Source organism: Maniola hyperantus, chromosome 3 (assembly GCF_902806685.2).
Source record: "Maniola hyperantus chromosome 3, iAphHyp1.2, whole genome shotgun sequence".
Lineage (NCBI taxonomy): Eukaryota > Metazoa > Arthropoda > Insecta > Lepidoptera > Nymphalidae > Maniola > Maniola hyperantus.
The window spans coordinates 10,871,733-10,885,815 of record NC_048538.1 but is presented as its reverse complement, the minus strand read 5'-3'; the positions used below and the strand labels follow the sequence as shown (position 1 = coordinate 10,885,815).

General features: G+C 37.7%; 1 protein-coding gene across 1 annotated transcript in view; it reads left to right on the top strand.

Moving 5' to 3' along the window:
• Positions 1-6,032: 6,032 nt before the first annotated feature.
• Positions 6,033-14,083, top strand: part of cv-2 (crossveinless 2) — an 82,467-nt gene continuing 74,416 nt past the window's right edge. The window contains exon 1 of the mRNA XM_034983731.2: positions 6,033-6,417. The gene's annotated coding sequence lies outside the window, so the exon portion shown is untranslated. The remainder of the gene's footprint in view (positions 6,418-14,083) is intronic.

Below are 14,083 nucleotides of genomic sequence, written 5' to 3'. Positions count from 1 at the left end.
AAACTACTGGACGGACTGGACTGAAATTTGTCATGTAAATGAACTTATTATGACAAAGACATTCGCTAAGAAAGGATTTTTGAAAATTTTATCCTAACGGGGTAAAATACATACAATACGCGGACGAAGTCGCGGGCATAGCTAGTCATACCTAAATCAGTAAGTAATAGTAACTTTTTGGACCCCGGCACAAAAAGGGGTTTTCATAAATTTGACCGCTAGACCCATCCATTCCACACATTGAGGATGACTTAAATTTTTAATTCATCTGCCTATTTGTTTCTAAGATGTGAACGCAAAATTTCGCAGCTTTAATGTAGTGTTAACACAATAAAGACGAGATAATTAAATGTAATCGGCTCCGACATTATTACGCTTTATAATAAGCGTGAGGTTTTTAAATTGCCCATACATAGTTTATAAATATAGCTAATTAAATCTGTCGCCAGATAAACTGTCTGAGCATGACTCGTGTACTACGCGACGTCAATATAATAATTATTAAAAAGAACACAATATAAAGTTTTAATAGACACTATCAATAAAATATAACTATCTAAAGTTGCACCCCTTGCAGAATAACAATACTACTTATAGATTAATTTTATTAAGTTTCAGAATTAATATAAGAGGTGGACTAGATAACATAACTAGGATTAGGTCGTGGTCTGACTAACAATTTGTTTGTTCGAAGTGTGTAGTCAATGGGTACTCAATGGAACTTGCAGAGCAACAACCTACTTCTGTACTGCAATAGGCTTTTAATTATTTTTTAGGGTTCCGTACCTCAAAAAGAAAAACGGAACCCTTATAGGATCACTTTGTTGTCTGTCTGTCTGCCTGTCTGTCTGTCTGTCTGTCTGTCTGTCTGTCTGTCCGTCTGTCTGTCAAGAAACCTACAGGGTACTTCCCGTTGACTTACAATCATGAAATTTGGCAGGTAGGTAGATCTTATAGCTGACATTTGGGGAAAAATCTGAAAACCGTGAATTTAGGGTTAGATCACACAAAAAAATTAAATTGTGGTCATGAACTAATAATTAGTATTCTCAACTTTCGAAGTGAGTGACTATATCAAGTGGGGTATCATATGAAAGGTCTTCACCTGTACATTCTAAAACAGATTTTTATTATATATTACACAGCCTATTGTGTGTGGTTACGGATGTGCCGGTGATTATAAAAGTAAGTACCTAAATTGTACCTACCAATCCTGTTACAAACAACTATGTATAGGAATTAAGCTGTGATAGCCTAGTGGTTAGGACATCCGCCTCCCAATCAGAGGTCGGGGGTTCGACCCCGGGCACTCACCTCTAACTTTTCGGCGTTACGTGCGTTTCAAGTAATTAAATATGCCTTGTTATAACGGTGAAGGAAAACATCGTGAGGAAACCTGATACTGTTGTTCATATTGATATTCTCTAAGGTGTGTGAAGTATGCTAATCCGCACTTGGCCAGCGTTGTAGTCTAAGGTTACGCTTCTCACCTCTGATAGGAGACCCGTTCTCTGTAGTGAGCCAGCGATGGAATTGATCATGATGATGTATTTAGTAACTCACGGGGGTTGTCAATAGGTTCCTTTATCTAGGTTTCGCATATGTTCATGTTAGTCTAAAATCTGAATCATCAATACGTAATTGGGTACGGTTTTATTTACCTTTTACTTATCTTGTTAATTTTAAAACATTAATAAGAAGTTTAACAATAACACGAATACATAAATGATTATTATTAGTATGAGTTTATTAACTTTTGCCTAAGTAGGTATCTTAATTAAAAAATACCGAATAAAATTTTATTGAAAAATTAATAAGTTCAAAGCATATTGTTTCTTATTGTTTTACTTTGCCTTTATCAGTCCCCGACCTCCACAATGTGTTCTCGAGCGTTCCTAATAAACTAGTCTACTTTTATCTCCAATGCATTTATTTACGAGTGTCAAAAGTGTTCTTGATAAAGCGCTGAGATATTGTACTTATTGAATAGGTGTGTGGTCCGTGCGATATATAAGTACATGGAAGGCGAGCGCAATCACGTTACAAAGTACAGACGTTGACATGGTACATAAAATTAATAAACTATCTTAGGCTTAGTTATAATTTTGAGCTTTGATTGAGCTTTGTTTTGGGGGCAGTTTGTGACGTAAACGGTGATAGTAAAAACCCGCCAAGTGCGAGTCAGACTCTCGCACCGATGGTTCCATATTACAGTCGTATTTTTTCGACATTTTGCACGATAAATCAAAAACTATTATGCATAAAAATAAATAAAAATCTGTTTCCCTTTCCTATGATACCCCACTTGGTATAAAATATTAATATTTGTTCATGAACACATTTAATTTTTTTTCTGTAACCACAAATTCACGGTTTTCAAATTTATTCCTTTACTTGTGTTACAAGACCTACCTACCTACTTTTTTATTTCATATTCTAGGTCAATGGGAAGCACCTACCCTATAGTTTTTTTGACAGACACGACGGACAGACGGACAGACAGATAGACAACAAAGTGATCCTGTAAGGTTTCCTTATTCCTTGTGAGGTACGGAACCCTAAAAAAAAAAATATCCAACTTAGTTTGCTGTGGGCTCTTTCAGACCAGGGCGCGTTTGAAACCCTCGTAGCTTTATTTTTAAGTTTACGTTTACTAAGTAAAATCAAAAAGTGAACTATGGTATCTATTTTGAATAATGATTTTGCTTTGAATGCTTAGCTTCTGTACAGTTCATACTTACATCAAAGACTGAAACAAACAAAATGCGCAGCTACAAAGTACAGGGTACAACGTGGTTTATATATTATATTTTGTCGTAAGTATAACAGAGCACTTCAAAGCGTTTAAACTTTGAACGCCTTCACTTGTAGTTCACCGCTTTAAGCTCCACGACACACCTGTGGTGTGTGTTGTTTGACAGCTACAATGTCACGATTGCAATCATCTCTGATTGGTTAATGCTCGCTCACTATTGGCCACAATGCATTGTTGCAACAAGAATCGCACAAATTCAGCCAATCAGAACAATTGAGATTGTAATAATGATTGATGCAGGTTTTAGACAATTGCTTCTGCTCCTCAGATACCGCGTAAACAGTTGGGCGCTTTACTACTTACGCTTACTACTTACCACAGATTAATAGGGATCTACTTACTAACACTTACCTAGGTTAAGACTCGAGTTCGAGCTTGGCACAGAAATAACAACCTCGTACAAGAATGTGCTGAACGTATATAAGATCACTAGCTTATGCTCGCTACTTCGTCCGCGTGAATTACACAAATTTCAAACCCCTATTTCACCCCCTTATGGGTTGATTTTTAAAAATCCTCTCTTAGCGGATGCCTACGTCATAATAAATATCTGCATGCCAAATTTCAGCCTGATCGGTCCAGTAGTTTGAGCTGTGCGTTGATAGATCAGTCAGTCAGTCAGTCACCTTTTCCTTTTATATATTTAGAATAAATAATTTAACATAGCTAGTAATAATTTTAGCAATAAGGCACCGTTATCTACCTAAATATATACTATTGTAAGGCTTTAATATACTTAGAATAAGCTAACCCTGATTAATAGTTGTTGTATAGATTCTGTCAGTATCATCATCGTCAACATAATCTCGATCCAACGGCAGCCCACTACACTACTGAGCACGGGTCTTCTCTCAGAAGAAAAAAATGGCAACAGGCACAGTCCATCATGCTGGCCAAGTGCGGATTGGTAGAGTTCACACACATTGAGAATATTCTGAGGCATGTAGGTTTCCTCAGGATGTTAACATGCACTGTTAAAGCAAGTAAATTAATTTAGTAATGTCTTAAAAGTTAAAACGGACATAGGTCAAAAGTTATATATACGTATAGGTGAGTGCCTGGGAGCACAGAAGATAATATAATAGTACTAACGGGAGATATAGAATAACGGAGACACGACAGGTCGAAATGGCAATCGGGGAGGTAACGCCCCGCACAGCCCCCGCGCTAATCCGGTGGGGGTAACGTGTGGGTGTGCGGGGCGTCCCCTTGCCTCATTCCCCGATTGCCATCTCGACCTGTCGCGCACTTGGTGTTATCTTGTGAAATTTACTTGCCAAGACATAGAGAGTGAGTGCAGACTGTGCAGTGATTGTGTCAGAACACTGAGCACTGAGCAGGCTCTCGAAGATACGTTTTTATTGCGACACTAATTACGACATCAGTGTCAGGTCATACGACTTTTTTATGGAAAAAAGACAGAACTTGCGCAAACTAGTATTGCACTGGCTAGAGTTTGTACGATAGATAATATTATGTACGTTGCAAATAATCATGGTCATCATCATCATCAACCAATAGACGTCCACTGCTGGACATAGGTCTCTTGGACTTCCACACGCCACGGTCTTGCGCCGCCTGGATCCAGCGGCTCCCTGCGACTCGGCTGATGTCGTCCGTCCACCTAGTGGGTGGTCTTCCAACGCTGCGTCTTCCGGTGCGAGGTCGCCATTCCAGCACCTTGGGACCCCAACGTCTATCGGTTGTACGAACTATGTGCCCTGCCCATTGCCACTTCAGCTTCGCAACCCGTTGAGCTATGTCGGTTACTCTAGTTCTCCTACGGATCTCCTCATCTGAGCTTTCTTATGAGCCCCATAGTTATCGACCATGTCTCGGATCCATAATAATATGATGACACTAATCATGGTGATGCTACTTAAATATAGGTTTACACATCACAGGACAATTTTGTCTTTCATGAAAATAATATTTATTTTTAACAAGCATAATCATTAAAGGAAAATTAATTGAACACTGGTGGTATTTGTATTTTGTGTAGATGTTACCGTCAATCTATATACTCTGGTATTAATGATTTTAAGCTTATTTCGTGGTTTAACGATATAAGTATTTTAATGTAGATAACGGGTATAACCCAATTACAATGTTCGCGTGGGACCACGACCAGTGCAATTGGGTTGAAATATCGACATATAAAAACGCCAAATTAATCGTGTTATGTACCCGTTATCTACATTAAAATAGTCTGGTATTGCAAAAAATATCTTGGCATTCTATAGAATACCTAAAACATTCAGGAAATGTATAAATATTTTTTATTTCATAGATATTCTATATCTTTCTTTTGCAACAATGCATTGTGGCCAATAGTGAGCGATCATTAACCAATCAGAGATGATTGCGATCGTGACATTGTCGCTGTCAAACAACCCCGGTAGGGCCATTGTATATCACTTAGATAATTATTTACATAAAAAAGTATTACCAAATCAAGCATGAAATTACATATTTACATGTCCATTAGGTGTTAGGTCATATCGTTAGCAACTGTAACAGTGCCCAGCTGCGCGATTGCGGGAGAGTGACAGCTACAATGTCACGATCGCAATGATCTCTGATTGGTTGACGCTCGCTCACTATTGGCTACAATGCATTGTTGCAACAAGAATCGCACAAATTCAGCCAATCGGAACAATTGAGATTGTAATAATGATTGATGCAGGTTTAGACACTGGTCCAATCCTTATTGATTGATACCAATCACTTTTCAATACTATATGATTCTACCCTAATCTATACTAAGCAACATACATTATAATGAAAGAGTGCGAATTTTATGAGTTTGTGTGTATATGAAGGGTAATATCCGGAACCACTGCACCTATACTCTTTTACATTTGAAAGGTAAGTTATTCCAGATATACCTACATACATTTATTGTGTATTTAATTATGTTTAAAGTGATCAGATAAAATCTGAAAAAATAGGATTTTAATAGATTCAGGAGGATGAAGATGATCGTAGATCGTACAGTTACAGTACTTACTAAGTACCACTTTTATAAGCTACTTATGTAGGTTGCGATTTTCTGCGCTTACGAATATTGCCGATGCGACTTATAAAAGTGATAGTAGGTACTGTATAGGATCAGAAGTTGAGTTAAGCCCCATCAGACGCGACAGGCCGATTGTCGCGGTATAAACATAGCTCGAGGATCGAGATAGTGGTGCTCGGAACAGGTCCGGCGCACGCGCGGGGCAGAGTCTCGCGGCGGCCGGCCGCGGAGACCGACCGGCCACGGCGACCACACCACGCCACGCCGAGCGCTCAGTGCACGCGCTGCCTGCCGCCTGCCCGCCAGCCTGCGTGGCTCTTCACTCTCGAGTCTCGCGAACACGCACGAGCGTACGCATACGAACCTACCACACGTACGACACTGACCACCACTTGAAAACGAAAAAGTTTTAAATCGCCCCGCTTTCTTAAATTAAACTTGTGTCTCACTTGCCCCTTTGTTTACGTTCAGTGCGATTTTCTGTTAACTTAACGGGCTTTTCCGAGTGTACTGAAAGTGAAGTGTAGGTAAAATACTTAATTGAATGGCATAATTGAAGGAAAATCGAGAGCTGAACCGAAAGGTAATTAATATTTTGTTTATTTTTTTAGTTGAACGCAATTATTTTATTTAATGCACGTATGTAACTTTATATTAGAAAGTTGCATATAAGCAACGAGCAAGTCGCCTTCTCATACACGTTGTCGGTATTTATGAGTACGTAAGTACCTACTTATTTAAGTTTACGTAACTTAGCGATGGGATAGAGTTAAGTAGGTAAATATTAGTTAATGTTTCAAACAATTTCATTCGTTCACAGCTTAACCATAAAATTCGGGGATGTGCCCGAATATTTTGCTAATTAATTTTGCATATTTTATTCTAATGTGCGTATATTAAATTGTGTGTATTTTATTCTTGTCACTTAGTGCGATGTCCGATCACTACCACGCTAATACCAATAAACCTGTTGATGGAGAAACATTTTTTGTTATTCGAAATAGAATATACGAAAATAGAGGCTAAGCCTCTACAAATTAATATTCTTCATCCACAAAATACATAATCGAATACATTAGCAACATGTGACCGCTTTTGTGGTGACCCTAACAACACAGTCACTACACAACACAGGCCCTTAACATTGGGGTGATTTTTTTTAGATTTTTCATAAAAATCATTACTTATTTTACTGATACTCAAATACATATAGTTTATAATAAAATACCTACCATTAGATACTTATTCAATGCAATTATATGTATACCTACCATATAAATACTTATTCAATATAATTATTTACCATAGAATATATTATAAGCTGTGACAACCTAGTGGTTAAGACGTCCGCCTCCTATTCTGGAGGTCACACGTTCGATTCCGGGCACGCACCTCTACCTTTTCGGGGTTATGTGCGGTTTAAGCTAGCATTTAAATATCACTTGCTTTAATGGTGAAGGTAAACATTATTAAGAAATCTGCATGCCTGAGAGTTCTCCATAAATGCTCTCGAAGGAGTGTGAAGTCTACCAGTCTGCACTGTTCGTTAACTGGCGGACTATGGCCTAAACCCCTCTCATTCTGGGCGGAAACCTGTGCTCAGTAGTGGGCCAGCGATGCACTGACCATTATGATGATGATAGTATACTGTAATTTTAGAAATATTTTAAATGTACCTTTCAGATTTGAACAATGGGTGGAACTTTAAGCTAACTATAACACGAGACAGGTAGAGATGACAATCGGGGTATGAGGCGGCCCCCCGCCTCATACCCTGCCATGCATAAGTTTCGCATCAAGTGACGTGAAATCACAGAGCTTTTCTTTGTCCAACTACGCTACACGTAGGTATAATACGCGACAGGTTGAAATGGCAATCGGGGAGGGAACGCCCCGCACACCCATAGGTACATCCCGTGCGCTAACCCGGTATGGGCGAGCGCGGGTGACGTGCGGGTGTGCGGGGCGTTCCCCCGCCTCATACCCCGATTGCCATCTCAACCTGTCGCGGATTATACCTATACATAAACTCTACGATGATGTGAATATATACCAGCCCAATACCTATCTGTATCCGATTCGTCCTAACTTAGATCTATAATTTTTTTTAAATTGAAAATATTACAGTAAAACTTAAAGCTAGCCTTACCAAATAATTGTACAAATCATGCCCACGTGGAATGGTGCCAAGAATACTGGCTGCATTTCCGCGTTGGACAGCCAGGCTGATCCTTTCCGAAAAAAAAGAGCCAGCCATTCTGTCACCAGAATCAAGCTATTAAAAATTTTGATTGATTTAGCCAGTGGCTACTTGCCTCTGGAGTCTGGTAGGATCTTGTGGGCATTGGTTGGCATTACTATAACAAAATTTACAAGTAGGTATTCATAAAAAAATTAAAACAGGCTGTAATAATTACCTCTGTTAAGTAATTATTAACATTTATTATTATAATGATAAGGTATCATTATAATAAATATCCGTTTTATTTATATAAAAAGTTTGTAACATTATATATAATTCCTGCGACTAGAGCTTTCCTATAAAGCTACTCTTGGTATAATCGATGGTCGCAGCGGTAAACGCTTAATACCAGGTGACCCACCAGCTCGCTAGGTAGATAGTTATTTGTAAACCTGTGGGAAAAACCTGCAGGAACTCTTTGATTTTTCGGGATAAAAAGCAGTCTATGTCCGTCTCCAGGATGTAAGTAAATGATGCCGGCAACTTCGTTCACATGAACCTACTTAGCTTTTTAAAAATCCTGTAGAAACTCTGTTTCTTCGGGACCAAAAGTAGACCATGTCCTTTTCCGGGTAGCAAGCTGTCTCTGTACCAAATTTCTTCAACATTGGTTAAGCAGATGGACCATGAAAAGCTAGCAGACTGACAGACAGACACACTTTCGCATTTATATTAAAACAAATTTCACTACACAAATTTCAAACCCCTATTTCATCACCTTAGGGGTTGAATTTTCAAAAATTATTTCTTACCATCGTAGGCGTCCACGTCTTAATAGCTATATCCGTCCAGTAGTTTGAGCTGTGCGTTTTGATAGATCAGTCAATCAGTTAGTCACCTTTTCCTTTTTTTAGTATCATAAGTCTATGCTTTTTTTTATATCAAAATGGCTTTAGGTATAACTAATTGACAAACTACGAATAGGTAAACAACACTGGTCTCGTTATATCTCAGGCTAGACAAGGACATTACACATTATGTTGAAATACTTGAACCAAGCATTCACATGTCAATGAACACTGACAATCGACTTATAGAAATGCATTGAATAAGTAGGTAAAATACTAGTAGTGAATCACCAAACTCGTAACAAATACACTATCAGTCCTTAACCGAAGCAGGGTCTTTCACATATTTTTTCAATTTTTTAACATAAAAATACAGTAATATCTGCTGGAAAATATTTTCATATTTAAAAGTTGAAAAATATTTTTCGTTTACGCATTGTGACATCATTATTCGCTTTCCGTACAGTGCGGCGTGGTAATTTATTATGTTAAAAATAAATAAAAATCACGATTTTTTGAAAATTATTCTAGCCCCGTAAACTACCACTATACAAAAATTACATCAATTTATTACTATAGTCTAAGACCCTATTTAGTATTAGGTAGGTATAATAGCCGTAGGCCGTATTTTGACTGTTAAAGGAAAAATTTAATGAGTTCAGAGCGTGTAATTTTGTGTCAACTTTAGAGGAAAATTGAACTACATAATAATGATGTCCTCCCAACCCATAGAGTAACCACATCACTGTCCCAACCGAATTTCGGGCACGGCGGCGAATCTCAATAGAGATTAGCCAACTGCGCGGGAGATAATATGTATTAAGTACTACGGTAGGTACCTACGTGGCAGAAAATAATGTATATATATCGGCCTTTAGAATGACGTTTCGGCTTTGTAGAGCGCTGTCTCTGTCACTCATACCTATATGACGTTTTGTCGGTCTCAGCGACAGAGACTCCTTCTAAATGTCGATATACATTACTTTCTGCCACGTACTGTATATCTAATGGACAAGTGATACCCTGGGGTCATGGAGTCTTAGTCCAAAAAAATCTTTACGAGATATTTCACCGCGGTTAATAGGCCTCATCTGGTGACAGAAGGGCTGGCTCACCTTTTCCGCAAAGGAACAGCCCGGCTGTTCCACGCAGAAATGCAGTAAGTATTCTTGGCACGATTCCTCGTAGGCATGATTAATAGGTAGTCAAATAGATAAGGCTAGCTTTAAGAATTTTTGGGGTTTCGTACTTCAAAAAAAACCCTTATAACGTCCGGTAAGGTTTTCAAAATCCTGTGGGAATCCTTTATTTTACCGTGGTAAAAGTATCTTCATTTATGTACTAAAGAAGCATTTAAGCTTTGTCTCTGTAGTGAAAACCTTACAAATTCATTTTTCAAGAACCTCTCAGTTCTCCTAAATGCTATGTCTATTTTCAATAAGGTAGAAGAACAAAAAAACCCTGGTTGTCTGATTGCCTGACAAATAGGCGATTGCAAAAAAAGAAGGGGATAAGTTTAGCTAATAATATGGTAATAGCAAACATGATGACACATCATATTTATCGTGCGTCCGTGTCTACTACGGTTATCAACATGTTAGTAGGAATAATCTTAAGTAGGGCTACAAATTACAATGAACACATTTGGTCGGGCAGACTCCAATGCTTCATCATTTTCAGCGAAAGATAGTGAGTCAGAACATTTGTTCAGACGCCCCCTTACTTATAAATATAATATATTACTAATACACTTAACGCAACTGACTCTATGTCCGGGATTATTAATAGGCCTAAATTCGAGGAGTACCTAATCGGGTTGTATTTATAATACTCACAGTGTTTTGTAGAGATGAGTCAGAAGAACTCAGAATGAAACAGGATGGAGCTATTACTTAGAAATAGAAAAGTTCTGAACAAAGGTTAGGTTACTAATCCAACTGTACCATGATTGTACCTATGCATTTACTTATAGGAGATCGGACACGTAGTTGCAATTTTTTTAAATATACATATAAGTTGTTAGTACAGAACTTTTGGGTGCGACTCCTCTAAGTAAGTGTGGCAGCTTCTGCGCTATTGTAGTCGTATGCAGTAAGCTACCTTTAAATTAATGCCGTAGAGTTAAAGCTAGCTTGTCAGAATCATTTTGATTCTGTGCCGTCTAAGTTGGAATGAATATTATGCATAAGCTACGATCAACTTGCTATCGTGTTTTTGCTACATTTAGGTAAATTGCACGAAAAAAGCTTTCTGAATAATTGCTTCATTGAGAAGCAACTGCTCTATTTTATGATCCCTATTAATGTTATAAAATCCGACAGTGGTTGGAAGAAATTGACTGCTGTAAAGATAATTAGTATAGGTCTATCTATAGATATTCTTATTTGTTACTCGTCTAGGCAAGAGGGTTTTCGTGGGGAAATTCTCGAGGGTACTACCGCGCCCGGGGAGGCACGGAGGTTATGTCGCATTCTTACCGACTAAGCTCCTCGGCACACGGCGTTCCTCGTATCGCCTGGTGGCTGGGCTACGGAACCAACTCGTTTGCGTAACCCAGCCATCTAACTTTAACATACCTAATGACATGAGCACAGAACACGATGGTTAATGTATCTGTCATTTAGTATGGCCATAGTTCCTTAACCTAAGGCCGTGTAGCAATGCCATGTAGAGACGGGTAAACTTGATGTTTGAAATATTCATACTTTGGCAAATTAACGAGAATCCGATCACCGGTGTCATGTTTTTCAAGATGAAAACTTACACTCCAGGCCTACTCCAGGCACTGAACTTTAAAGTCAAAACAATTTAACTGCTTACGCAGTATGACGAAGAGGTACAAATAGGTACTTATGAAGAAATGAACTATGAAGGAATTGAATTTTTAGGGTCCAAAGCAATTTTACAGTGAGCTAATCAATATAAAACAAGTCTTTTCTGTTTATTAATTTTGACTCTTAAAATATTGGAAATACGTAGGTATAACTCGTATTTAAATACCAATCGATTAGTATGGAAACCAGACTCAAGTTGATATCTTACGCAACGCTGTAGATGCATGCTGAAATTTCTCACGGTACTTTAAAATCTTATACCTATACCCTTCTCCGTTCTGTGTTGGGATGATAAATCACGTATTAAGATATTATGTGCAATTAGATATATTATTATGCCTGTACAAATTATTATTTTATTTTAGAGAAATCCCTACCTACTGCAAGCAGATGCTTTGTACTTGTTTGTTTCTTTTTGATTTATTTGTATTTAAAACTAAAACATACTTATTCATTAACGAAAAGGAAGTGCACAAAATACTGTTTTACTCTATCTATTAAGGAGATTTATGAGTGTTCTCTCTTTTAGATTTTTAGCTTCAGATATGAATATGTTAAAAAAATAATAAGTACCTAACGTTTTACTGAAATCATCATTAATCTTGTAAAATTAAAAGGACATTTCTGTCAACTTGTTTTTAAATTACTAAAGCGTTAGTTGTTTACGATTTGGTTTCCTAAAAATAGTCTATATTCTATGACAATCCTCAAGTCTTTTGACACGGAAATAATACAATCTCTAAAAATATATTTAACAGAACTTATGTTCATAATATTATTTTCTACAAAATATTGAAAAAATGTAAATTAGCGCCAATCAAATACCGCTAATCGGATAGCGTCATCAATAATGCATGACGTAGGTACGACTATCGATGTCTGTATGGGTAATAATTTAAAGAATTCGGATTTATCGTATCCTCCTTTTGAGGAAACGATTGTTTACTTATATCTCGATTGCCTTTTATCGCAACATTCCAATAGTATCTATTACTCATCATCGCGAAATGTTCACATTCCAATGAATTGTAAATAATACGGTATTTGACAACTAGTCAAATCAGTAACTTTTTATCAAACGTCAAAACGCGCGCTTACTATGCGTGCTTCTATGAAATACTGGCATGTGACGTCACAATCATTTGACGTGCTTTTTTAGTTTAATAGATAATTTAAAAAGATTATCACACATAAAACTAACAAAGGAGTGGATTTTACGTATTTTAGAAGACTGAGAGATTTGGAGATCTAAGAAATAATATTTATTTTTGACATAAGCGACATCCCTATTAGAGAGAGAGCATGCGCGTGCCAGATCTTCGTTATTTTATAAAAGCTGAAAGTTTCTCTGCGTATTGCCACCAAAACTGGGAAGATATTTGTTTAAAATTTTCAGCTTTTATAAAATAAAGAATATCTGGCACGCGCTGGCTCGCTCTTTATACAGACCTATATATTTATACTTGCAAGAGTAACGCATTGCCATAAATGAGCAGTATTTAATTTGGTTACACATCGTTATTATTATTTGACTTAATTCATAAGTTCTAATTAAAGCGTACTGTAATTATTTAAGTCATATCTTTGTTATATTTATCGTTCACGACTTCTGTCCGTCACATCGGAATATTTACGGCAATATAATACCTATTGCTTATTTATTTGCACGCTCGTAGATGTCAATAGATGCGTAAACCCTACGCTACGCCAATTATATGCAGTTTGTGTCTCTGTGTCTCCTCTACACGTATAGTCCGCGACAGGTCGAAATGGCAATCGGAGAGGGAACGCTCCGCACACCTGCACAACCCCCGCGCTAACCCGGTGCGGGCGAGCGCGCGTGACATGCGAGTGTGTGGGGCGTTCCCCCGCCTCAAAACCCCGATTACTATCTCGACCTGTCGCGGACTATACGTGTAGAGACAGACTACATAGTAGCGTAGCGTAGCGTAGCGTCGCGTACCGTAGGGTTTACCCATCTACTGACATCTGTATGTGTAGTGTGTACCTATACTCAGAAGCATACCAAATTATTAGTCTAGTTCGTAGACATTAGAAGCAATTGGATACTAATCAAGTAATCACCTACATAATGAAGTATGAAGTCAATATAGACCGATAGTTACTTACATTATCACTTATTAGACATTACTTAATTGAGTAATTTAATTACTGGCTCACTAAGTCAAATCTAATTAGCACATATTCTAGTAATTTTAAGCCTTATCTTCATTGTATCTATTACATTCTGCCCGTCAGATTAATTAAACTCAGCCCGTAACAATTTTCCCACTTGACATACTTAAAGATAAACATCCATTAGGTACTACTCAACATTCATATTATAAATGTGAAATTTTGTCTGTCTGTCCGCTAGTATTTCAC